Source organism: Oryzias latipes, chromosome 7 (assembly GCF_053564925.1).
Source record: "Oryzias latipes strain Hd-rR chromosome 7, Olatipes_Hd-rR_3.1".
Taxonomy (NCBI): domain Eukaryota; kingdom Metazoa; phylum Chordata; class Actinopteri; order Beloniformes; family Adrianichthyidae; genus Oryzias; species Oryzias latipes.
The window spans coordinates 12849409-12876205 of NC_136243.1; the positions used below are offsets into that span (position 1 = coordinate 12849409).

The window sequence follows — 26797 nt, forward strand, 5'->3', positions numbered from 1 at the left end:
AGACCCACTTCATGAAAATGGTACCTTGTTTTGTTTTTTATGTTATCATTGTTTTGTCATGATGGAGGACATATATAAAGAAGTGTAAGCTTGAAATTGGAGTTCTGAGTATTTCTTTGTACAACTCAATTTAACTGTGAATCAAGAGCAAAGCCTGTAGTTGTGACATAGGTGCGGCAATCACCAAGCCACAAGCTCACTGCTCTGCTCCATTCTGATGCATCCACTTTTAGAGGACTAGATCCATGTACTTCTTTGTTTTCCTTGTCTGAGCTGGTATCTGGTTGACAACTGCACAGCTGGATAGCTCCAATATTGCTTGCACCAGTAATGTTAGGTTGGTTTTGTGAGGGGCTGTAAGCAAGTAGGAGAGCCTATAAACAGAAGGATGGAGTACTTCTGTCCCAGAAAACGGCTTTTACAATAGATCAAAACATGATTGTAGTGGGACTTGAATGAAGAAACCTACCTAAAGATCTATATGAGAGGAAATCTGCAGGGAAAATTGAGAACTCTCGCAATCTGGAAATGCTTACAAATGAGGTTCTACCAGTTATCACCAACAGCTAAAGCCAAATACAACTAAAAAGCTTAGAAAAAAAAAGTTAAATAGAATTATTGGATTAGAGAAAAAAAAAATTGTGCCAAATCCCAACATCAATAAATGATTCAAACAGAATCATGACCCAATTTAGTGTCTGTCAAAAACAATTAAGGAGATTACAATAATTGATGTTTTGTGATGTTACTGATTATATATTGCATGGCTTACATTTGTAGCAATTGTTAGCAGTTGTTCTTTTGTCATTTTTGAGATGATGCTGTATTTAATTTAAATTTTCTTCCTAAAAAACAAACATATAGTAAATGGAAACAGAGGAAGTTTTAGGCTTAGGAGGCAAATGACAAAATGCTTCATAAGAAATGGTCAAAATGTTTGGAATGCAGAAAGGAAAACTTCACGGTGGGGAATGGCATCTAAATAAACATAGGCGTGACTCAACCTCCTAGTTCTCTTTGGAGGGAGCCTTGTCAAATGTCCATTAAGATAAAACTAGACGCTCTTGTTTTCTGGTTTCGGGGGAGTTTCTGAGCACTATTGTTTTCTGACGGAGCCAGTTTTTCCAGATGGAGGAATGAGAATGCTTGCCTTTTTTTTTTTTTTTTTTGCTATAGCAGCACTAGAACAAAGGTTAGAAGTTTCTCTTCATTTTTTTATATTACCCAACTAACAAGGGTGCAATTTCTATCTTTTTTTTTTTTTTTTCTGTTGTTGTCTCTTGACAACAGTATCCAGGATAAAAGCACTGAACCACAGTGTCTAACTCCTTACCGGTGTCTGTTACACAAACTGACATCCGAGCCCTGGGAATGAGAGTATTCTCCTCTTCCCTTTTAAAGATTTAAAGAGAACGGCTGGCGGATTGTGGTTTAAAGTGACGCTCGGGCGTACACCTGCTCTAACCCTGCTCAGCTGAAAGTTGGAAACACAACCCTCTGAGAATGTGCAGTTTTTTTGTTTTGTTTTTATGATAGAAATTTGTTATAGTTTGTGTTTTTAAGAGTTCCAAAGTTGGAAACAGTAGTGCAGCAAGACCGGTTTGCTCGAGCCTGTGTGGAGCAGAGTCTTGATAGTCTTGTAGATGTAACAGAGGATAAGTGTCATGCAGAACTCATGGAAAATTCTGACTTGCACAACCCCAAGGTGGCGTGGTTTTGCAACTGGTTGTAGAAGAGAAACAGCTGCTCCTTTGCATATTTTTGGGTCCTTACACTTTAGTGTAGGGCTTCAAGATGCATCGCTTACTTATCCTTCCATCTCTGTCACTGACAAACTGGATTAGTTCTGTTTGCCTGTCAGAACATGGAATCTAATAATCTAGACCACACATGCATACATTTATTGTTTATTAAATAAAATTATGAATCATAAAATCAAATTTCAAACATTCATATTTATGTACTTTAATACACAGACTTTTATACATTTCAGACAATTATAAATTTAGATGAATATGTAAGATTACAGCTACACGGTGGCGCAGTGGTTAGCGCTCTTGCCTCACAGCAAGAAGACCCCCGGTTCAAGACCTGAACCAGAACATCAATGGGGGACATTTCTTTGTGGAGTCCAAAATCCTGCTTCATGGGTTAATTGGTTAATCTAAATTGTCCCTAGGTGTGAATGGGTGTGTGATTGTGGACATTCTACCCTGCGACAGACTGGCGACCTGTCCAGGGTGTCCCCAGCCTTCGCCCATAAGTGGCCGGGATAGGCTCCAGCAGCCCCGTGACCCCAAAAGGGAATAAACAGGAGAAAATGAATGACTGAATGAATGAATGGATGAATGTAAGATTACAACTTGACAAAAAAGTTCCTCTGTCATTTTTCCTTCTATACCCTGTTAAATTGAATCCATGTGTTCATAGTTGGAACGTCAATGGCGCTGCAGCCCACGGTGTGCTGACAACAGAAATGTTCTGTGTGGGTTCTGTTCGAGGTTCTTTCTGAGTAACATAGCTTGGGCCAGTCGGAGGAAAAAAGAAAAGCACCACATTAGCAGCTACATCCATGGTTAGGAGTCTGACGCTGAACGTTCACACCTTTCTGAAGTTTAGGAGGAAGAAAAAGTCTAAATCTGCCAGCGGAATGTGGCGCTCAGTGTAGTTAAACACTCATGTGCAGTGATGTATGCATCAGAGGATGTTTGATTGGCCATTCTACATGTTAATTAAGTGACGAACTTCACAGTGCGGAGGTTGGCTGATGGCAATCAAAAAAAAATCTTGATTCTTTTGTTTGTTTACTTTTGAAAGCACGTGATCCACCCACACATCCTTCATCGATCACAAATACGGCATGATTGACATATTGCAGGGCTCGACATAGCCATTTGTCCGCTGGCCCGGTTCTGTTTTTCGAGCAGTGCGGACCACAAGACTTTACTTTTCACTTGTCCGCTCGGGCCACTAAAATTTCTAACGGTTTATATATTCTTCACCTTTTTCAATAAAGTAAATTTTGCGAAAACGTGTAGATTTACCTCGTCTTCATAATGTAGTTTTTCTGCTAGTCCTGTGTTCAGACTTCAAGGGTTTCTATGGGAAACCTTTGATCACTTCTCCTTCTCTCCCGCCTGCGCGCGCGCGGCTTTCGCTGCCGAGCACCACGCGGCACGCGCTCACTACTTTTTTTTTTCAAACTTTATTGAATGTAACAATTCAATACAAAACAATGTTAAACAGCAACAACGAAGGCACAAGCCAGTGGGTTATTATTACATTTGATTATAAATCCGACACAGTCACTGAAGAGACACTGAAGCATGTCAGAGATGTGGAAGACATGGCAGGAATAGGAATATGTTAGATGGAGTGACGGGTGGAATTAGTACTATGGACAGCAAGATATTTAATGAATGCATTGAAGATGAAACTGTATGCACTAAGCTTTAAGCTGAATGTCAAAGAATCAAAGGCAACTCCAAATACCTGAATCTCAGACTCAAATGCAGTAAAATGTTAAACTACTTAATTTTGTTTTTCTTTACAACACTGTAAGCAGTAAGTATTTCTAGTTAGCTGAATGATCTCAGTTAGACCTGCACAATATGAGGAAAACTCGCGATATGCGATATCAGAGATTAAAATTGCGATAACGATATAATTTGCGGTATATAAACAAACAGCAAAATAACCAAATAACCATTCCCAGTTTAAAAATTATACTCCAAATGACCCACGTTGACATAGGTTACAAACATCTAACATAACAGGGCTTCATCTGATTGGTCAACAATGTGAAGGCGTCCATCCGATTGGTCAAATGCATTAAGGGATTTATTTGATTCGTTAAATGGTTCAAGCTGCCATTAGATTGTTTTAACACATTTAAGGTTTATGATTTATTGTGATATTTGCCGTTAGAAGCAGCATGAAAACTTCTGAACTAGTGTTACCTACTACACTGCAGTGCTCTCTTCAACACATCTGAAACAGACTAGAGCAGATTTAAGTTTGATATGGTCTATTTTCAGTCATTGAAAAGTGTAGAAATAAGTGATGTCACCAGAATGCACCAAATTGCACCATATTAAAAGTTTCCGGGGGGGCATGCCCCCGGACCCCCCTAAAGTTGCAAGCACCTGCGGAGCGGCGGGTCCCGCTATGCGCGGTGTCGGGCCAGTAACTTTCAGGCAGGGCCAGTAAGTTTCAAAAACTACTGGCCCTGTGGGCCAGTGCAAATTTCTGGGCTATGTCAACCCCTGTATTGGGAACCCCTGATCTAGACACTCTGCAGCAAATGGGGTAGTAGGGGATAAAATACAAGCTAGATGGTAGATCTTGAAGACCTGGGTGTCATGGTGCCTCTGTCAGACTCCTCCCCCTCCCCTCTCTGCTTGGCTCCTGACTCATCACAGCTGCGTCCACTCACCTCATCAGCCGCCTGCCTTCATAAGGGGATCCAGGACCAGTCTCCAGTGCCAGATCGTTGCTCCTCTATGGAATCCGTTACTACGACTGGGCGCCTGAGTCATCTTCGCTTCTGGAACCAAGCCTCAGAATTCTTCCGGTCACACCAACGAGCCTCTGCCGATTGAAGCCGCACCACAAACCGCCGCCGATTCAAGCTAATCCACCAGTGACGCCACGGGCTGCAGACACCTTCAATCTTCCTCGTGGGAATCTCTCGGACGTGACTACTCCGCCCAAACATCTACAAAACCTAGAACCGAACATTAAAACTCATTATCCATCACCTACTCGCATGTGTATTCTTCCGGGTTCCAGCGTTTGGGTCTGTTTTCCCGCTAGTCATGACACTGGGTCTGCAGCAGGGCTCCAAATGCACCATACAGTAGGATTTCATGGACAAACCCTCTAAAACAGGCAATGCTTTGGCTTTTCATATTTGCACTGCACTCCCGAAGCAATGTCTGCCTCGTCTTTTAGAGGTAGAGGAGCGTTGAATGCGTCCAGCTTTTCAGTGGGAAGGCCTGCCTCAGGAAAAATATCGAAGGGGCGGCCTTTGACATTTTACAGTCAAAGGCTGCTCGGTTTAGAGCAGAAGAGGATTAATGGAGTGAAAGAGGTGAAAAAAATAAACTGACAAGAGCGATAGCTGGAGGAGAAAAGATGACAGTAGAGAGGCAGAAGGTTACAGAAAAAGACCAACACCCCATCTAGGAAGAGGTCAGCCTCTCTGTCTGCTGTCAGTGGAGGATGGGAAGTTCACCAAGAAATCTGCAGCCTCACCAAATTACAACCAGTTGGAGATAATTTTTACTTTTAAATGCCACAACAATCAAGGGCTGATTAGTGTAACTTCAGATACTCTGCTGTGTCTGTCTTTTCTCCTATGGTTATTAAGCTGGAAAGTGATTGTCATTGGACTCTGATCTGAACTTTAGTGTATGATGTTTAGCTTACAGACTGATTAGCGCTACCACATGGCGCTGCGAATAGATTCCCAACGCCAGCATTCTGTCTTTCGCCTCACAGAATATTAGTGTCCAGAACTGGCTTAGAACTGTAAAGATTTCTGTGCTGCATGTGTAACTTTCTGCAAAGACCATCATGTAGGTAGTGTTGAGCCAGGCCCACCATACTTCATCTTTGCATTGGTTCACTTACATTTATCTCCTGCCACTGAACATGCCTGCAAAAAGACACCAACATTTAAGTCCATTTTTTTAGGAACCTTGCTGCTTTACAATTATTTGTAACAGCCTTCGGGTCCTACTGCGTCATCTTCTTTTCGTTTTGGCTTTTTCCTTCAGGGGTCACCACAGTGAATCAACGACCTCCATCTAACCCCGTTTTCTGCATCCTCTGCTCCAACGCCAGCTACCCTCATGTCAAAACCTCTAATATGTCTGATGTTCTCATTCTGGTTCCTTGTCGTCCTGGTCACTCCCAAAGACGGTTCGAAAACATTCAACAAAGTTTGACAATAGACCTTTTATTGACGTGTGCCTTATAATCCGCTGTGTCCAGAAAATACAGTTACCCTTGGGTCCTCCTTGGGGCACTTTTGTACTTTCTCTTTAAATACAGTTATTGTTTTGTTGAGTTACTACCCCTTTTGTAAATTGCATTTTGTAAAAAGTGCTAATTCTCATAGAATTTTTGGAAACCAAGCTTACTCTTAACATGCAGTGCTGAATTGTGGATCCTTAAAACATCTTGGTGAAAAAATGTACAATCACATACAAAATGATCTTTTTGTTATTCTTTTTAGTTATTTTAACATTTTTTTCATGAATGTTGTATATGAACAATTTCTGTACTCCTCATACCCTCCAAATTGGCCTTACATTTTTAAAGGTTCAATTCCCCTTTAAAAAATGGGACCCAGTTCTTGCAACCAACAGTGGCATTGGAAGTGTTTCCAGCGTATGGCTGTGAGCAGATGATGATTAGAATGGGTCAAATTTGGAAAAAATTGTATCGCAGATGTTTGGCAACCAGGAACTTCGACCATATTTACCAACTTTTTTATCTTTTTTTTTTTCAAACAAACATTTTAAATTAATGGCAGTTTCATGTTTCTGAATTTGTTCTAAACATTTTATTGTTCTTTAGCACATGTGGATGATGAAATTTTGTTGTCATTGACTCTCTATCATTATTTTCTTTTTTGATTTGGTCCACAGTTGGCACATTTTCTCCTAGCAGAGGTTGCTTATATCCTTATGCAGTCCCATTCGCTTTGAATGGAATTAATGTGGCATTCCTCTGTTCTGATTAGATGCACACGAATTGGCTTGATAAAATTTTAGATCAATTGGTTCTAAAAAGCAGATGTAAGCAGTTCTACTCCTGGAGACAATGGAGCCAATCTAATGTTTCTTATGACCCCCCCTCCCAGGAATTTTAAGTAATTTATCAGGAATAATCCAACAGGGTCAAAACTAGCACCCTGCAATGGACTGGCGACCTGTCCAGGGTGTGTACCCTGTCTTCGCCTAACAGCAGGTGGGATAGACTCCAGTAACCCTGAGACTCCATTAAGGATTGAACCATGTTTGGAAAATGACAAGCTGGACAAAACTAGTAGCTTCGGGGCTCTTACGACCACTCATAGGTGCAGCCAAGGAGCAGCATCCTTCTGTTTGGAGACATCTTGACCACTATCTACTTGAATATGGAGAAAATGAAAATCCTCTTCATCCCTTATGTTTCTGGAATTATTCCCCTAAATTTGTGCATTACTCAAAGAACCCAATTAAGACATTTTTCCCCCGAAGAATCTGTGTAAACTTGTTCTTTAGATTAATGGGTTAGAACTGAGCCGTAGTTAAAACTCTGGTGATCATCTGAATTTATAAGGTATAACTATGTAAAATATCTTTTACAGCTGAAAATCTTTAGAACTCCTAACCCTAGTCATTATTGAGCAAAAGACAAAGCTTTTCTGAACATAACTATTTTATTGCTGAAATGACCCAACCACCACTAAGAAATACTGTGGTGTTTTCAGCCTTCTTGTTCCAGGGCCATAAATATTGCCTTCACACGTCATTGTTTTGTATGGGCTTTATTCTCTGCCTTTGCTGAACAGATGGCAAGTCTCTTGATTGCTATGAGTCTCTATTATTTAGGATTAGGCAATCGCAGACAAAGTGGCGTGATGGCAACATGTGACCCCAGAGCGCGTTTACTTCTTACCCCGTCTGCCGGTCGCGGCAGCAACTGAGCAGCAGTTCAGCATGTGGGGCATTCATCGAAATGATCTGCTTTGGATTGCTGGTCACATGCTGGGCATTGGGCTAATGCTGTTGCCTACAAACACGGAGACCTTGTTCTCCAAAGTCCCTCCATGGAGGTCCTGTAAGGAAAAGATGGTGTCAAGTTATTTAAAACGGCGTTTATCAAAACCTGTTTGTTTCAAGGAGCTTTGATTTGATTCTAAGGTTGTTGTTTTTTTTTCAATTCTAGATTTTTCTTTTAAATCAAAAATGTTCAAGTGAATAACTGAAAGGAACTTATGTAGCTGTGAAAACAAATAACACAGAGACTAATGAACGTATTTGTCCAATGGCTCTAAAGGAGAATCGATGAGGCTTTTTTCCAGAAAAAAATATTTTTGAACACTGTTAACTTTATTAGGGAATCTTGCATTATGCCAGGTTTTAAACATGACTTGCGATAAAAGTAATTCTAGTCGCAACTATTAAATGTTAAACACAGATATTGAGAACATAGAGATGTCATTACTTTCCTTATACTTCTGCTATTAACTAAAGTTCATGCATGTTAATATCAAAAGCTATTGGCTTCTTATTATATATATGAGCTTCTTTTTTTTTCTTTTTTTTTAAGATATAGTCAGTTTTTTAGCTTTAATCAACTCAGGATTAACCAGAAATTACCTGGATGAACCCTGATTATTCACTAAATAGATAGTCGTATTTTCTCAAGACCTCTAGATTTCGTTTCAAACAGGAGCAATTTCCTATTGACACCTATGTTAAAAGCGTCAGATTTTGCACTCAAACTTTTTTTAATGTCTAGTTTCAAAATTATTTGTTGCACAATCTGAGGTTTATGACTTTGTTTTCTATTATTTATAACTGTAAGAGAATTTTTTTTTTCCTTTAAAACCAGCTGTTTGGTTTGTTTATTGACTTACTTTGCCTTGCCCAGTTGCCTACTTTTTGGACATTATTGAGGTGGACATAGTTAGCATGTAGATCTATCATCAGGCTTCATTTTGTATATCGTAACTCTTTGGGGGACAAATGCACCCACTGAAGCTATTGTACAGCTCGAGATCTAAAGGTCACCAGTCAATCACATCTCTCCCCAATCTATTAAACCATAGAAATAAGAAATAAAGAAATTCCTGAACAAACTCCAAACTGAAGTATGTTTTGTTTTTCTTGCGTTGTTTTTCAAAATTTGCTGAACTCAAACCCAATAAGCTTTTTTAAGTTATTTGGTGATTTGTATCTGGTTCCAGAAACTACATATATCAAAATGGTCTCAGGTAGGGCTGGGTTGATAAAATCTGATCTGAATCGATTCTAGCTTATTCAATCATTAATCGATCCATAAGAATGGAGATCCATCTTTTATGCCATTCTTTTTTCAGTGACCTAATGCTAATCTCATGAGATTTTGTGAGATTTGGCGAGATCAAGCATTGAAACAATCATGGTGTACAACTGCAAAACTGCTAGACAGTTTACAAAGCACAATCAGAAATTTCATGAAACATTACTAATATACTCTGATACATTTACTGTGTAATTTTGACAACAACCGCAGTAAAATCGAAAGCTTGATGCTTATATGATGGAATTTCCTATAGGACCGGTAAAGCCAACGCTCGGTCGACCTAAACATATATTGCTGACTAATTAACAGTTGTGCATACTCACATGCATGAATTTCCTCTTTTATGGAAGCTTTTTTTTAAAGTAACCATTTGTGATCCTATTTGGAGAGGTTTGGTCCACCTAGTGGCCAAACTGAAACGCCCTCCAGGGAAGGCAGAACATTTATTTTGTAAAATGAGCCATGATAGAGACTTTACAAAGTTAATGAGCTGCACATTTTTGTTGGAGCTTCTCCATTTGAGATACCAAGTAACAGTGTATGGTTTTAACATTCCATTGGTTTATTATTTCATTTATAAATTAAAACTGTGAACTGTATCAGATTATTATTAGTATTGAAACATATAAAGATTGTTGTTGTATTTCTATACAAATATATCTAAATGTGTAAACTGTGTAGATTCTTAATTAATTGAAACAAATCAAATTGGGTGGATCGAATGAATCAATCCAAGCTCTGGTGAATGGAATCGAATTGATTCTGAAATTCATTAGTGTTACCCAGCCCTAGTCTCAGGTGGAAGCCAAAGCGTTACCTTTTAAATACAAATTGGGCTACTAGGGATTCCACAACTCTGTTTAAAACAGAACCAAATGTTACGCCATTGAAACCAAAATCGAAAGTGTATAGTTTCATCCCTACTGTTAGATCTATGTTAAAAGTGTCAAATGGACCTAGTGCTTATTAAAGAAGGATTTATTTTTTTACATTATATTAAGCTTAGTATAAGCCAACTGAAAGGTTTGACTTAATCGTTACTTGCTTATTAGCAAATTAACAAAAGGATTGTTTGGAGTCTTTGAAGTGAATCGTGAAGAATGAAAATATCATACAATACTTAAAATGATATTTATAATGTATGGCTGTCTCTATTGATTTTCATGTTTTTGTTCTTAGAAATTAAGAAATGAATTAATATAGATATATATGTTTTAATATAGACTGCACTTGATACACGCATGCACACATAATTTTAAGCAAATGCTGTGATGTGGCCGTAAAAGTGAATGTAGTATAAATCTGTTTTTGTCTGGTTTTGTGACGTCACAGTTGAAGCACACTGAAGGACACATTTTAGGCCTGTAGGTGGGAACTAATGTATTTATTTTACTTGGTTGTTACATGTTGTAATACAACACATGTGTAAGAAACTGACCAAATTTGATCGACCCCCCCCTCTGTGTCATTGGTTGGATCAGGCTATATGACCCTCATGTGTCTGAATGCACCAAAATCCCCAACAAAATTTCTGGCTTCAGACTGAAGAACTTGTCTCTCAGTCAAGGTTTCAGGATTTGTAATGCTCAGGGGAGTTATTATTCACTGACAGTAATTACACAGCCAAAGGAAATTTCTCTCTGGAGTAAAGGAGGGAGTCAAGAATGGGCTTGTGAAGCCTATTGTTCTCTTGATTCCTGTTCAGACTTCAGGGAGAGAGGAAACCCTCTGAAGAGGTTGTGTGTTTTCGTACGTGCCTGTGGGAGTGCCAGAGGGTTGGCTAAGTCAGCAAGGGGTTTGTGGCGCAGTGCGTGCCTGCCCGAGCCTTGTCTTTGGGGGTCAAAGAACAACAGGAGTGTGCTTAGCGGCACTCTGCTGGAACCCAGCTGGGGCATGACTTAATCCAGACTCAAATGAACATACAGGCCCCGCCCAGACAAGCATCCATGTATTTTACAGTCCAGGGAGCACAGAGCCAAGTCATTGTTAGGTTTAAGATACACTTGCAGAAGTGTGTTTGTGATTTTTGGATTGAATTTTAGGGTGGAGTACTACCTTGGATAGTTGTCTCATTTATTTAAAATGTTTGCATAAACTGAGCATAAACCATTATTTTTACATGGCTCTTGGGTGCATTATTAGGCAGCAAACCATGCCTGAATGACTGAAACAATCACTAAGCATAGCAGGCTAGTAATGAATTAGGCCTTGATTGACAACTCGGAACATAAACAGTACTAAGACGGCAAACAAAGCAATGTTCATGTTTTGTGTTTTCTGTCATATTCCAGCTGTGGCGTAAATTACCGCTACATTTAGAATCATACACTGCTATAGCCTTAAGTCATAATATTAAAGCAGATGAGCTGTCGCCATGGTGAGGGTGATGCATAGAGACAAGAGCAAAAATAATGTTGTTGCACTGTTTGGCAGCAACACATCTGGTATAATGTTGGCGACGTGAAAGATTGACACCGCAGTAAACCGTCATTCGTCTTTGTGCAACACATCTGTTGGTTTGTCAATGCCAAACATCAACATTTTAAAGAGGAAAAAGGGTTCTCCGAATCTCTTCTTAATGGTGTCTTCATGAAGGCACAAATAGAGAAATCATGTCTGGTAGTTAGAACGCCAAAGAAATGGTGAATTTAGCACTGGGATAATTGGACAGTGAAGTTAGAGCTTCAAAATTACACAATGTTAGATTAATTTATGGCAGTTGTGTGGCAGTGTCCAAAAAATCCCTTAAAACCATTGTTGGACATTCTATCATCTTTGAAGTTAGGGAACCTCGCTCCTTTAGTGTTCACATTTTGTGTTTTTTAAGTTAGAATTTATAAAATTATAATTTTTAAAAATTATAAACCTGCGTCCTAAATCTAAATACCATTTTGTAAAGTCTATCAAATGTAAGACATTTGTAAGGAGGTTAGTGACCCACGACAAATAAACTGTAGCTGAATGGAGACAGAATTGATTGATGGTTGATGACTCTTGCTAGTTTGCCTAGCGTGAACAAAAATTTGACAGAAATTTACAGAATTTTCTAAATTCAACGCCAATGTGGGGTTGTATGGTGAAGTAGTGGTTAATTATGTGGGATTTCTCTGGGAATTCCAACTTCCTCCTACAATCCAAAATCAGGCTTTGTAGGTTAATAGGTGGTTCTATTTTGTCTTTTGGATGTGCACGTGAGTGTGTGTGTGTTGTTGTGTGACCCTGCGACAAACGAGTAACTTATCCAGGGTGAATTCCGCCTTCACCCAACAGTACCTGGGAGGGGTTTCAGCGACCCCTTGGCCCTGAAAGGGATTCGGCAGGTTAGGAAGAAGGACAGAAGAATGCCACTGTGACTCCTGTTACACATTTTGATACATTTGCAGAAGTGTCACGCTGTGACATCTCCAAATATTTGTGAACTTTTTGTCTTTTTTGCTTCCTTTTGGGAGGCGTAAAGGGAAAGTCCTTTTTAACTCTGGTGTAGACCAAACAAGTTAACTTTGGTGTGTGTTTATAACTGGATCACCATTTTCTCACTAGAGGAACAGCTTTTTTATTTTTAAACCTGCAGCAGGTATAGATAACTCCAGGCCTCGAGGGTCACTGTCCTACTTGTTTCCCAGATTTTTACCCTCTGTTGATTTCCTTGATCGTGTGTTTTAGCCATTCAGAAGTTGCAAGAATATGAGTGGTCGGAGAGGAAGTAGGACAGATACCCTGAAGGCTTTAAGTTGTCCATCCGTGAAAAATAGAGATAATAAAGGGATCAAAGAGAGTATGTAAAGCAAATGGAGAAAGAATCTTATTATTTTTGTATTTATAGTGGAAATAAATCAAACCAGTCCATTTCTGACAAAGCGTTGGGGGCTAATATAGGCTGGCACTATGTGTACTCGCTGTTTTTTTTTGTCTGACACAGTAACTTCTAGTTTTCCGCTATACTGCCACCAAACAAGGAGCTATTGCTATGCAACATTGTCCAGATGGGTTTGTCCTCTTCCTCTTTGCTTTAAAAAGAAAAAAAATGACTCCAATTGTTTTAGACTTTCCACTCAAATGAAGCAAATCTTACTGCCCATCCTGTTTTGTAATACTTTGGAAGCCCAATGCAGACACAGGGTAATGATTACATTTCAAAGCTTATTTTTATACAAACTGTCCATTTGTGATCCGACCCTGCAAGAGACGATTAACATTTAGCATTGGTGGGGGGGCGTGGTTGACTTCTGTGGTTTTGATTGGATTTCTGCACTGCTCTCCTGTCTTTAACCCATGTACTATGAAATTTCACTCAAAATGCACCAACAGAAGCTGGAGGGCAGACAGAATTCCAGCCTCGGTTAGTGTGTGTGTGCAAACTCCGATATCTTTATCTACCTACGTCCAGACCCTCCCACAGCTGTCAGCCCTCAGCTCAGCCAACCTCTTTCTTTTCGTCCCTCATGTACACAGACGGATAAAAGCAGACCATCTGAAACAGTACTCAAAAATGCTTTTTAATTTTTTTTCTAGCTTGTTCAAAGTTTGAATCCGTACTTGGTGGCTGCATAGTCACTGCGTAGAATCTAAGCAGAGGGAGCTAATCAGCGGGGAAAACCTGGCTGGTCACAACACCTCTGAACAAGAGGGCTTTAGGCTTTTTCCAGGTTTGTTGTGTAGTCCAAGGAAAATTAAAAACAAGGCCTGCTGCATGGAAGTATAGGTATCTTATATTTTCCTAATTTGCATTAGTCAAAGGTTTGGCATTCATCAAAGCTCCGCTTTCCAAATGATCAGTGAAGGTACTCCAAGCAGCTGAGCCTTAGAGAGCTTTGAGCGGTCTAGGAGATGAACCGTGCACTACTTTACTGACGAGGGAAAAATAAGCTTTTCCTTCCAAATATGTTAAAAGCAAAAAAAAGAATATAAAGTGTTGACTAAAATATTTTGCTGTCTACTCATCCTCCTAAGATTTATTTTAATGCTCTTTATCATTAGGATTGGAGAAGTGCTTTTTTTGTTTAAGCTACCCTGAATAGATATTGTATTATGGATGCTGCTTTTGTCAATTAAGGTGTTATTTTCAGTATTTTTTTTTTTATTCTTTAAAAACAATAGCATTTAAAATAAGTTTCTAGTGTGATTTTTAGTAATAAACCACAACTTCCACAGCTGTCTTTGTGATTCATACTGCAGCCTTACAACCAATAAAAGATGCGGTTTAGTCATGGTTTTATTGAATCTCAGCACAGTAGCAAATGGGTTTTTTGGTTTCATGTGTGTTTATCTTCCAAGATTAGGGAGAAACACACTTCAATCCTCATTAGTCCTCAGTGTAACAACTCTGGTTTAAAATTTGGTGTCCCACAGAGGATTGTACTGAGAACTCTTGACTTTTTGCAATAAATCGATCAGTTTCATGCGTTTAACTCAACTCAATTAATATATTTGAACCACAAACAGGGTTATTTTTCGAGTTGCTCTTAAACGTCTTCTAACTTTAAAAACTTTAGCTGGCTTCCCTGACTGACTTCAATGCAAAAAAGGTTTCCCTGTCTGCTAATTTCTAAAGCTTTTGGCTATTTTAAATCTAGGTACTGTAGATCAAATTCTTCTGAAAGGGAAATGTAATAACTTAAGTCATCAGTTCTGCGTCAACCTTCTCTTCCATGAGTTTGATTTTAAAATCTCTTGAAGTTCCTTATGGCTTATTCACTACTGCCCTGATGGCTAGAAACGAGCTGACTGCGGGTAAAATAATGGTCAAACCTGCTGCGAGCAATGGATTGTGGCAAACTTACACAACGCACAAAATAAGGGTGAAATATGTGAGATGCAATTTTACAACCATCCCCAAATCCTGCAGATTGCTTAAGGGGCCTGTAATTGGTGTTCGTGTGATAAGTGAACCTGTGTGCCCTGGACAGGTTTGCCCATTATTTGCCTGGAGAAAGCCTTTACCTAGTTGTAATGCTTTACTAACAACCATTGTGTGCCAAAAGAGCACTGTAGGAAAGCGCCACCTGTCCATTAGTGCGTGCAACTTACCTTAGCTTTACGAATACTTTATGGTACACTTGCCACACAGATGACAATCATACATTGCATTTTCAAGAAGCCTCAAGAGAACCGCAACATCTTTGAATCAGTCGCTCCTCTGTATGACCCTCCACAGGTCCGGACAAGCCACAGTGGGCAGCATTCATACAGGTCAACTTGTATATGTGACTTCACCTTTAATGAAATATCTGTCTCAAATTTTTTAGAAAAGAACTTTAGTTGTGATTTTCTGTCCCAGTAATAACTTATTCATTGTTGTTTTAGATTATGGGTTAGGCCCCTCCTACTGTTGTTTTTAGGCTCTTACTGGTTCCTTATTTTAATTTTTTAATCTTTTTGTTGCGGTTAAGTCTGTTAAAAACTTCTATGTATTTTTAAACTCTCTTTTTAAGAATTTTTGTTTATTAATATTGATGATATTTCAAACTTAAAGTATTTAAAATGTTCTGATAGTCTGTCATTACTTTGTTCATCTGTTTTCTGTGCTTTGACATGTTTTCTAAAGTCCTGAAGTTTTGCTTTAGTTTCAGGTTTTCAGAGGGGTCCATTAAAATTCTATAAACTTGTGGAGAATTTGGGCCCACTTCAGCCTAATCTATATGCAGAATATTCAGGTGAAAGCTGAGCTCTGCTGGAGACTTTGTTGGCGAGGATCAGAGAGACCTTGTTTCTGTGCGTCAGCTAGAGAAGACGGTACCAGCCCCCTTCTCCAGCTTGCTGTCTTCCCTCTGTGGGATGTTATTTATGAAGAGATCCCTCCGTGGCAACACTGTTGTCCCGCCCACTCCTCTCCGTCTGCTGCCTGCAGTTCAACAACAATGGGCCTGTCCAACACACTTTGTGATGCCATATGACATTCCTATGCCGAAACCTCCCAACCCAGTTACCTATCGATCCAGATGAAGTCTCAAAAGTGGGGCGAGAGCAAATGTTTTGGGGGACACAAACTGCAATTGTGTGCCGAATTTTAAGAGCCTTAAAAGTTTAGTCTTCCCAATCCCCCAGTGCTGCCGTACCCTCAGTGATTTTAAGAAGACGTGACTGACCTCTGATAAGCTGCAGTGAGTCATGCAACAGATGGCCGGAGCCCCTCCACAGCTTTAAGTCACAGAGTCAGTGCGGGATTAGTGAGATGACAAAAATGATCTTAAGTTTCAATCATAAATATGTTTTTTTTTCTTCTCTTTTTTCGGAGACTGATTAACCTAAACATTAAAGTTTAAAAGTTTAACTGAGAGTTCAGAGGGGTACTGTACGGGGCTTTGTCCCAAGTGTTTCTTCCCCCCTCTGTCTGGATTGCTTGTCTCCCTTGTCGTCTGTTATGCCCTGGCTTTGACCACAGCAGTCTGGTTGCCGGCCATAGTCCCAGGGGAGACGCCACAGCAGAAGTCCTCCTGCCTTATCCCTTTCTGCAGTTTTTATGAGGGAGGAAACACTTTTGTGGTTTGTCATAAGAGGTTAAGTGCTGGAAACTGGGACAGTTTAGGGACAGAAAAAAAGGTAAAGATGAGGACAAAGGGGGCACCAGAACAGTGTCATAGTAAAACGAACAATAAGTTTTTAGAAGGTGATTTTGTTAAACACGCTGTACATTTAGGAGATTTTAAAGGAGAATGGTTCCCAAACCCATAATCATCTTGTTTTATTTGCCCACATCAGGGCTGCCTAACCGCAGGTCTTGAGACTTACCACTGCTTGTTTTCCAGCTATGAAAACTCGCTGCTGATCAGCAGAATCGGACGGCTCCGGATTCGGATTGACTGAACACATTTAGTATTCAACTGCGCTTTATTCAAACAATTATATCAACTTATTTATTTATCTTTTATTGCTTAAGCCACTGGGCAGTTGGACTTTCCTGCTAGGGATCAACAAATTTTTATTCTAATCTGTTAGTCAAAAGCAAAAAGGTCAGGGGGGGGCCTGAAACCAGCATTTTTGACCTAGTAATAAATGGAATCAAGTTTGAAAACAGAAATACTATTTTAGTTCACCATAACTACAGTAACTCTGGAACCTTTTATGGAGTCAACGTAATAAAACAGCCTTGTTGTCATGCTTGGCTAGGATGCGAACAGACCCAAGTGCTGAAACCCGGAAAGACAAACACTGGAAGAGGAGTTAAGGGATTTAATTCAGAGTCTATGGATCAGTCGAGAGGCTGGCTGAGGAGCCGTCACCGGAGGCGTAAGGCATAGAGAGAGGTGAGTTTCTTCGGAGGATCCTTCTTCGGGGGTGATGTGGCTTACGAGTCGCGGTGTTGGGCGAACAGGCTTGACGTGGTTGCTGGAAGAAGTCTGAGTGAGATCGTGGCTTGGAATCTTGAGGACTTGAGGCAGAGGATCTAATGATTAGATCCAGGTCGGCACCAGAGGTAGCGTGATCCCTGTAGGCAGAGCGAGAGTTTGGATAAGTCGAAGGCAAACACAAAACTAGGGAAGAGCTTAGGTAGACCATGAATGCACCATAGAGGGCAACGAGCTGGCGATGAGTAGTGAACCGGAGCCATCTTAAATACAGGTGCGTGTGATGAGGAGAATGCCGACAGCTGGATCCAATCTGCAGAGAAGGGGGAGGAGGGGAACCCTGGCGGCACCATAACACTTGTGCTGATATACAACACTTTACAGTGGTAATGTAAATCAGCTCATTCTGTGATTCTGTGTTGCGTTGGTGATGTGTTGCATATCGTTCAAAGCCATATGTGTCAGGTAGGGAGGGCTGGTGACCATGAAAGACCCGCAATGCAGAGACGGGAGGCACACGGTTCCAGGGCAAGGGGTTTATTAACTTAGTGCTGCAGAGCAGGGTAACAAAACCCAAACTAACAGTGGGCTTACTGTGGGAAGATGGACAGGGAAGAGACGGTAATGGACCAGCACAAGAGGAAGGCAGAGACAAGACTTAAATACAAATATCACTGACAAGACACAGGTGAACATGATCAGGAGAGATTGGGAGTAGGGAAGTAAAACTCAAAACCATGACAAAACAGGAAACATTTCAAAATAAAACAGGAAACAGAACTCAAACATAACAGAAACAAGATGGAAAGCAAAAACCAATACAAAGAAACCCAAACCATGACATATGAAAAGCCAGTTTTCAAACAGTTGGTACGTCTGTGTTTTGAAAAATGCGCTACCCATGCATCACTACCAAATCCGAATCCCTGACTGGTCAAAGTTCAACTGGTTTCACTTTTGACGCGTGTTCAATGGCTGCGCATTTTGTACATTGAGTCAAAAAACAGACTCAAAACTTGACTTGCATAGTGACGCATAAACATGAGAGTTTAGAACTCGGAAGCTGGAAATGCTCATGTATGTGCATTTACATAGAGCTTTCATTTTAAGAGGCCACACGAATACGTTTCCAAGCGTGAACATAGGTATATGTAATGTCAAAGTGGGTGTTATTTATTTGTTGCCGTGGACATCTCCAGCGTTAAATCCCAGTATTGTGTCTTTTTTCTCATGTTTTAAGATGTTTTTGATGATGTTGTGGTTTTTCCCTATGCTTTTAGTATTACTCATTCATCCAGAAAGTGCTTTCGCGGACTCTTCATTGTCATCAAGTGCAATTTGAAAGAAAGTTCGATTGGTCTTTTAGGAACATGCCTTATGACATTTTTCTCATCTTTATCTGTTTCACCTGAACTACAAGTATTCGATCAGCTAATGTAAAGATGCTTTTACCAATTTGGAGCACAAGGGCCTACTTAAATGTACACAAAGTCCCTTTTTCAGGTAGGAGTTTATCTGTGAAGTGGATATAAAACCTTTAGCTTGGTAATCACTGATATAGATGATGCTTTTAAAAGGTGTGAAGTATGATTTTGAGGTTGGCTGACAAATGCTACCAAACATAGTTTTAAACTACCATTTATGAATGGAAGGCATTTTTCCCCACTTTAAAATCTTAAAGGGATTACTTTTCTTGCTTTTCTAATGCAGTTCTTGTGTAATGAAGTTGAGTCCCGGCTGACTAACTCCGCCTTTTAGATTGATGGCTTGAGGCCATAGTTGGTGAAGCATGAGAACAAAAGATATGTGTGTTTGCATGTAGTAAAAATGAAGCTGGGTGGGGGGTGTATAAAGCGTATGAGAGCAATCCCAACCGGATTTGTCATAGATTAGGCTAATTTCCTTCAAGGCACTTACAGAAAAGAAAAAAAAACCCCGTAGGATGCAGGATTAAAGTTGAACCCTTTTTTTTTTTTTTTTTTTTAAAAGGGTTCAGAGACGCAATCTGGTCAACATCATTCCCCATCTGTGACTGTGCATCATCTGTGGTCTGCTCTAATGGGAAGCAAAAACTGCCAGCAAGAGCAGATGCAAGCTGAAACAATGTAACAGATGTTTGCTTTATACTGTAAGCATTTTCCTTTGATTTTCTTAAATATTGCCCATGCCTGTTTTATTCAAACACATTCTTCCGAGTCTGTCAGATGAGACGTGAAACATACGAAAGAACGGAGTGGGGCTGAAATTTTTTTAATCTTTGAATGTCGGTGACCTGTTGTGTTTACAGTCCACCCCTGGACATTTTTCTACTTTCTGCAAAAGCCAGTGATTTAGCTGCCCCGCTGAGAAACTGTCAGTCCACACAGCAGCTGGAGCATGACTGCACTGCTCTCCGAGCACGGATGATGCACGCCTATTGAAATATTGTTACATAACTCTATTTGTCAGTTAGTTTGACATGAAATCCAATCTCAACTGATTCATGATGTAAAAATGCAGCTTTTGTAAGCCGTAAGCACTCTGGAGACATGCTATTCTACAAGTTTTATCATCGTGTTCCAATCCGCTCGTGTCACTTTGCATGTAATCCTGTAGTTCTTTCTTTTTTTTTTTTTACATGCAAACTCCCATAATAGTTTCTTTTGTCTGACACGATGGAAGCAATCAATTTGACATCTTTTGCCCCTGCAGATTATTGCACCTTGGACTTGTTTCCAGCTTGGATCAATACCGCGTCACAATCCTTCCCTCTTTCCCTTCCTGCCGCACCACAAACATTTTCTCCACGCACCTCTCTCCTCAGGCATCTGTCTGTTGCGCCACACACCACGCCTCGCGAACAGGTCCAGTCGCACAAAGGCCACATCGATTGCGATTCGTAACTTTCTGGGCAGCATTGATCCAGTCGGTGGTGAAATAGCGTCATTTATTGAGGCGCAATTATATACCAGAAGGCCTTACTTTTTTGATGGTCCGTTCGATCTTACAGTAGGGCGCTGTTGTGGAGGAAAAAGCTGCTGCATTGAGCTGATACGTATCACGACTAATTGGAGGAAACTTCAAACGGAGAGGAGCCGGGGTCAAGAAGTGCTGGCAAAGAACTAGCACATGGTATCTGGGCCTGAACCCTTTGAAGACGCACAGCCAGATTTTTACAGTGAGTTACAGTAAGTACACTGTACTTGATGATATTGTAGTTAACCTCTATAGTGATTTTGCCTAATGTGATGCATTCAAAAAAGAACCAAAACAAAAAGAGTACAGTGTTATTTTCAGTGGCTCTGCATAGGTTTTTTAGTTTCTGTCTCTTTACTAAAACTAGGTTGAAAGCAGCCTTCACTTCAATTAATTTTAAAAGTTGCACTGGCAAGCAGCCCTGGGGCTTAAACTCAGGTAGGAACAAATCAGAGGCCTGGTGGGAGCTGGTGCTTACCTGTCGCACTGGTCTTTCTGCTTGATTATACCTTGGTTTTGAAATTTAGCATGGATCATTAATGGTGTTATGCTTTTAAGTAAGAAAAACCTGGCATTTTGCAGAAAGGTGTACTTCTCAACCCTGTAGCTCATCTAGAACCATCTTGTTGACAATCCAGTCAAATAAAACTGCTGTCCACTCTAACATCTTAAAGCACTCCCACACCTTCCAGCCTTTCCTGTTAGAGCTGCTGAAAGGAGAAAGGGCACGAGCTCCATATGACGGGTAATTTCCTCGATTTTGATGCCTGTTCCTCACGTTTTTTTCCTATTCGCAGCCCTCTCCCCCCCCCCCCCCCTTGCCCTTTCCTGCATCTCGACAACTGTGCGTCTTGACAACAAACTGTCTGCATCTCTTGAATACTGGAAGTACACCGTTGACCTCTTTCAGTTGGGCTCCCCATCCCCAGGCTAATGGCTGATATGTTTTTAAAGAGGTGTTGGACGGAAATGCCAAATGACCGAGATAATTGTGTCATTACAGACACAGTATCTGTTCCTCCTCATTAACGTTAGAACCGAATGTTCGTATTGGCCATAGAATCTAAAGTGGAATTTTCTTTCTCCTTTGTGTATCTTATGGTGTGTGTGTGTGTGTTTTTTTAAAGACCTCAGATTATGACTTCTTCTTTTACGGAAGCTTTATTCAAGCTCATTTAGGTTAAGTACCCTGCATTTTGGGCTAACCATAAAACTGTTCACGTCACAATAAGTTGGGTCAACATTTCCTACTCCCATTTCCCCACTTACCGCATTTATTGCTGAACTTTATTGCATAAAGTAAAGCTGAGACGTTAATGTTCTCGTGTGTGTGTGGTTACAGAGGCCACAGGGGATGGAAGGGATCTCTTTAAGATGAGATCACCTGGTAAATGTTGGAAGGGTAATCGTTCAGAAGACTGACCGATGTGGAATTTTAAAAGAAAAGAAAATATGTGGCAAATTATTGTGCAAAACTTAAAAATAAGTCTTTATTAAGCAGACATATGTACAAATTAATTTTGTTTACAGTAAAATATTTATCAATTGTTTAAACATTTACAAACCAACAGCAGTTTTGGGAGGCTTAGTGCAAAATGTCGGATAATCTTGCTAATCTTTCTCTTTCACAGCTCTGTTCTGATAAATGAAAGACTTGTATAATTCCGGCCGGGAGTAAACCTTGCTTACTTAAATAATTTCCAAACAGTTGGCACTTTCGTGAATCAAAGGGGACTTCATCCATTCATTGCTACCAAATCCGAGTTCCTAATTGGTCAAAGGTCGACCTCGTTTAACTTGCAACGCGCGTTCAATTGCCTCACGTTTTGTTTGTAGAGCCCAAAAGCGGTCATAAAAATCTGCTTAGCTATGCACAAATAAAAGAGTTTTGAACGTGGAAGCTCAAACACTCGTTGAACACATGTTACAGAGGGCAGTGTGAAGCAGCTTAAGATGCTTAAGATGTATTCCTTGTCTTTGGGAAGTACAAGGATCTCTAGACATTGGAGTTTACTGGTTTCAATTAATGTTATTCTCAAATCTGCTTTTGAGTTAAATTTACAAAATGTATTCAAAAAATCTTGTTAAAAATAGTTTTGATTAATTCTGTTTCTTTTGTGTGGTTAATACACAGTTTTATTTCATGCAACGTTCATTAAATTAATTATAATGTGGTTTAAGGGATCTGTGTTTTTTTTAAATAAAAAATTGAGTCAAAAGTTTAAGTTTGAAAAGTTTCATAATTGAACTTTCAAGTTCTGTTTCTCATGTAGGAATAAAGTATATATTCTATAAAGTGATATATATCTTACATGAAATTGTTGAGATAGGAAGAAGATTTTTCTGGTTTTCTTTGCAAGAAAATGGTTACATAAACAACTGTAATCAAGAAAAAAAATAGGGTTTTATTTAGTTACTAATTTGTAGATTTATACATTTTTTGCAATTAATTGCTGTAAATGAACTACATTACTTCAGTGTGCAGAAATCCAGAGGTTGTGTGGTAAATGCTTGTTGTATGGGTGCAGCATAGCTGACTTGTTTTGGTTAACAGAGTCGGTATCCAGGTGTCACATAACTGTTCCCCTGCTATATTTTTCCTTCCTGGCTTTGTAATGAGCTGCATTGCTTCTCTCTGAGGAAGAAGGCTGGTTCATGGAAAGGCTTCGTGTCGTCTTGCATCCTGCTTTTTAGTCATTAGTAGTTTCTCGAAGAAGGTGGGTTTTGATGCTTGGCGTCATTACCTGAGAATGAGGACTCTTGGTTCCATTTTGTGTGACTTCAGATTAACTCGTGGTGTAACAGTGTATCGCATCAGGCCAGAGCAGACTCAGAGGTGTAGCTGCAAAGCCTCTGGAGCTCTTCTTTGCCCCAAACAGCTTCATTCTGCTGGCTGTCTCCTGTTTGCTCGGGCCTCCACAGGCCACTGACACCACACCTAATCACTTTAAAGCTGCTGATCTGATCCTCTCTCATAATTGGAAAGCCTTCAACCTTTGTGGGTCTATTCATAGTCTTCAAAAAGAATCAAACTGAATTTGGAACTTTCACACATTAGAGTAGAATTACCATTCACCAGACTTTTTTTGTTTAAATAGATGTCACGCTTTGTTACCAACACCATGATGCTGGAGCGAGAATTCTGAAGCCAAAGCACATTTTTTTACTCAAACCCCACCATACACCAGGGCTGCCACTCCACTGGATTTCTAGAATTCTCTGCTCCACTAAATAGCAATTACCCGGGTCAGATGAATCCAGATTCTGCTTGACTAAAGATTCCTGATCTTGAGAAACAGCAACAAGTTGGAAAAATGGATAACAATGAGCAAGCTGGTAGATCTTGAGGACAAGGGATTGGGATTTTCTGTTGTACACACCGACTGCCAATGACTATCTTGCCAAAAAACGCCCACATTCTTACATTTAGGTGGATACTTTTATCTCCAGCCTCATTGGGACCTCTACGCCCCTTTTCATGTAGTTGGCAGACATGTTGCACCCTTTTGTTTTGAGATACTAATGAAACATCTGGGATTTGCTTCCATTAAAAGGTAGCACATACGTTGGTTTTTTCAACAGTTATTTTAACTTCACCCACCTCTTTGTCTTCACAAAGCTAGATTTGGTTTGGGTTATTGGTTTAGTTCAAGCAATAAAAATGAAGGCAAAAAGACCAAAAAAAAACCCATACACAGCTAGGTCAAACTTATTAAGATTTAAATTTATAAATTCAGTAGAGTAGACCTTTTTGTACACAGTACACACATGACACAATGAACCCATTAAATCTAATGATTGTCAACTGGATTCCCCACGCACTAGGATAGTTATGTTGACTTGGGTCAATTGGGCAGAGAATGCTTTTAAATTTCATATCTTCTTATCTTCTTAGAAGCCAACTAAAGACCGATGCAGACCTAAAGGCTTCAAAAAGTCATTCACTCCAAGCATGAAAATGAAAAACTGGTTAGCCCACTTACCCTCTGATAACATAGTCATGGATCCCTGTAGCTCCTCATACATCACATTGTTGAACCTGTTAAATCCTTTAACCCCAGAGCTTTAGCTACAGTGTTTACCTTCTTTCCACTACTAAAACTCTTTAGCCATTTAAACAATTTATGTTATTCCAGTGGATTCTGAAGGTGAGAAAAGCAGCTTTGCGCCCTTATGCAACACTTTACGTCTGTAGTGAGTTGCATGTCGGTGCAAAGCCGGAACAAAAAGCTGCTTTCCCCCGCGTCTGAAACAGCTGATTCACTTTGGTCATGTAAGGATTAGTGTTAGAAGTTCCGGTATGTCACAGAACGTGTCATGTTTAGGTGTCTCCTCCAACATCTCCACTGTTAAAAGAATAAATATTTTCCAACTATTTTAGAATTCTCACTTGTAAATTTTTTTAACCGTGGGCTGAAACTTGTAATACGCAGCACTTACATAATTGATGCCCTCGATTGTTTAGATTGAGGATCTTGGTTCACTTTAGGGTTAACTTAAGCAGATCAGGGTTACCTTGTTTGTTTTGCACCAAAGTTTAGGTCATTTTACACAATATCCTTGGAAACAAATCCTGATCAGAAAAAGCCCTACCAGTATGAAAGTGCCAGCATTCTGCCACCAAAGACGCTGATGTTTCTTTTTCTCTTCTGTCTACTGGGTTGTGAATCATAGTGATAAAATTGCGGATTACGTGACTTAGTGTATCACTTGATCCAATTAGACTGTCTGTTTGCGTTCCCAACAGCTTCCATCAAAGAACTCCTATTAATCTGCAATCTGAAGTACTGGGCAGTATCTGAAGTACTTGCAGCAGCATTCTTTGCTCAATTTGCAGTAAAATGACCATCATTAGGTTCATCTTGTTTGCTGTCTCCTAATGCTGCTCCAGCTTTCAGCCCGAGCGAACTCATCCCCATTGTAAGGTTTTGGAGGACTCGTCCTACAGAGCCAAAGCTTTAATTACCAGCTGAGTGTTAAAGCCTATCTCGCTTTGGCACAAGGGCTTGTCATTTTTGTGAAGGTCACTACTCAAAGAGGGAAAAAAATAATAGATTGTGACACATTTTGAAAGGCCATGATATAACATGAGCTTGGCAGCTGACTCTATAGTCCTCTTCCTCGTGACATGCATCTCTTTTGTGTCGCCCCCGTGTAGAGCGTGGTGATCACACGGATATGCTGCTGTTCTGAATGCTTGACCTCGACTCCTGCAGAGAGGCACGCCTCAGCGAGTTCAAGACAGATGCACCTGCAGCTCGCGCATGTCCAAAGTGTTACACTTGTCAACACTTAAATGAGAACCTCCATCGAAACGACTGAAAGTGACCTAAACTAGCTCTGACGGACCGATCAGATAGCAACTTAAGAAGCTACATAAATCCAATTATCAGCTTACTTTTCTTTATACATGTCCTCCGTCAACAGCAAAATGTCACAAGAATATGTTGAGAACACCAAAAACAAGATTTTCATCAGAGTGGGTCTATCAGGTTTTTCAGCAGGAGTTGCTTTCTCACCTTTTTGATGGTGAGTCATCAAGTGAGCACTCGGAGCAGAGGACATGTCAGAGTTCTTCAGATCCCAACGTACTCTTCAGAAAGGCTCAGTCGACACCTTCAGAATTCATCCTGTGATGCCTCCTAAATGAGCCCCATGTCCCTGTTGGCCATCACATCTCTGTCCTTTTGTGCAGAGGGAAGATTGTAACCTGGAAGAGGGTGGATAAGTGACAGAATTCAAAATCGGGTGTGTGCTGGCAGAGGCAGTGCTTATCTCTGACTGTCCTGAATTCCCTTTTTTAAATGGAGTTTTTTTGATTAATTATTTTTTGCATCCTCTCTTCACGCATCAGAGCACTTTTTTCTTTTTATCAATGCCATCGTTTGTCATGGTGACTTTAGTCATCATTTTCGAGCATGTTAGGAACTTTTTGTTTTTGAACATCCTACAAACTGAAAAGGACAACCTTGGACAACCGGTTTCTTGGTGATGAATATATTTTTTGGTCAGGGAGATGGTTCTAAGTGGTCAGAACCACTCTGCTACATAACCTGCACATTATCTCCAGTAGAAATAAAGAAATTATGGATCTAGAAACATGTGCAACGTTTTTACCTTTTTAATTGACATCTTTCAAGGAAATCTCTTATTTATTAGTGAGAAAGGTAAAAAAAAACAAATCTCTGAACGCGATCCTTATCAGCCAGACTTTCCCGCGCCTGTTTGTCTGTGTTTGTATTCAGCACAACCACTTCTGAATCAGGCTGGAAACAATGACAACATTGTGCAGCTGAGGAGTGACTGGAAGCCCTCCACCACATCTTGTTTGCTCGATTCTGTTACCAACTGCGATTGTTAATAAATCTGGCTATGGGCGCCTTGTTACAGGAAGGACTGATTAAGAATGACAGGAGAGCTCTCAGCAATGGGTGGGGGGGTGGGGGCAAGGTTTCGCTGCACCGAGGCTCCCGCCCACAAGTCAGTGTGAAACC

General features: G+C 40.1%; 1 protein-coding gene and 1 long non-coding RNA gene across 5 annotated transcripts in view; one reads left to right on the forward strand and one right to left on the reverse strand.

Annotated features, from left to right (window-relative positions):
• magi3a (membrane associated guanylate kinase, WW and PDZ domain containing 3a) overlaps positions 1-26797 on the forward strand; it is a 151155-nt gene that overhangs the window by 19755 nt on the left and 104603 nt on the right. The gene's annotated exons all lie outside the window — the stretch shown is intronic.
• LOC111947668 (uncharacterized) lies at positions 17300-25962 on the reverse strand. The gene is made up of 2 exons (XR_013657435.1): positions 25823-25962; positions 17300-17488 (listed from the first exon to the last, which is right to left on the reverse strand). It is a non-coding gene; the product is annotated as an uncharacterized LOC111947668 (long non-coding RNA).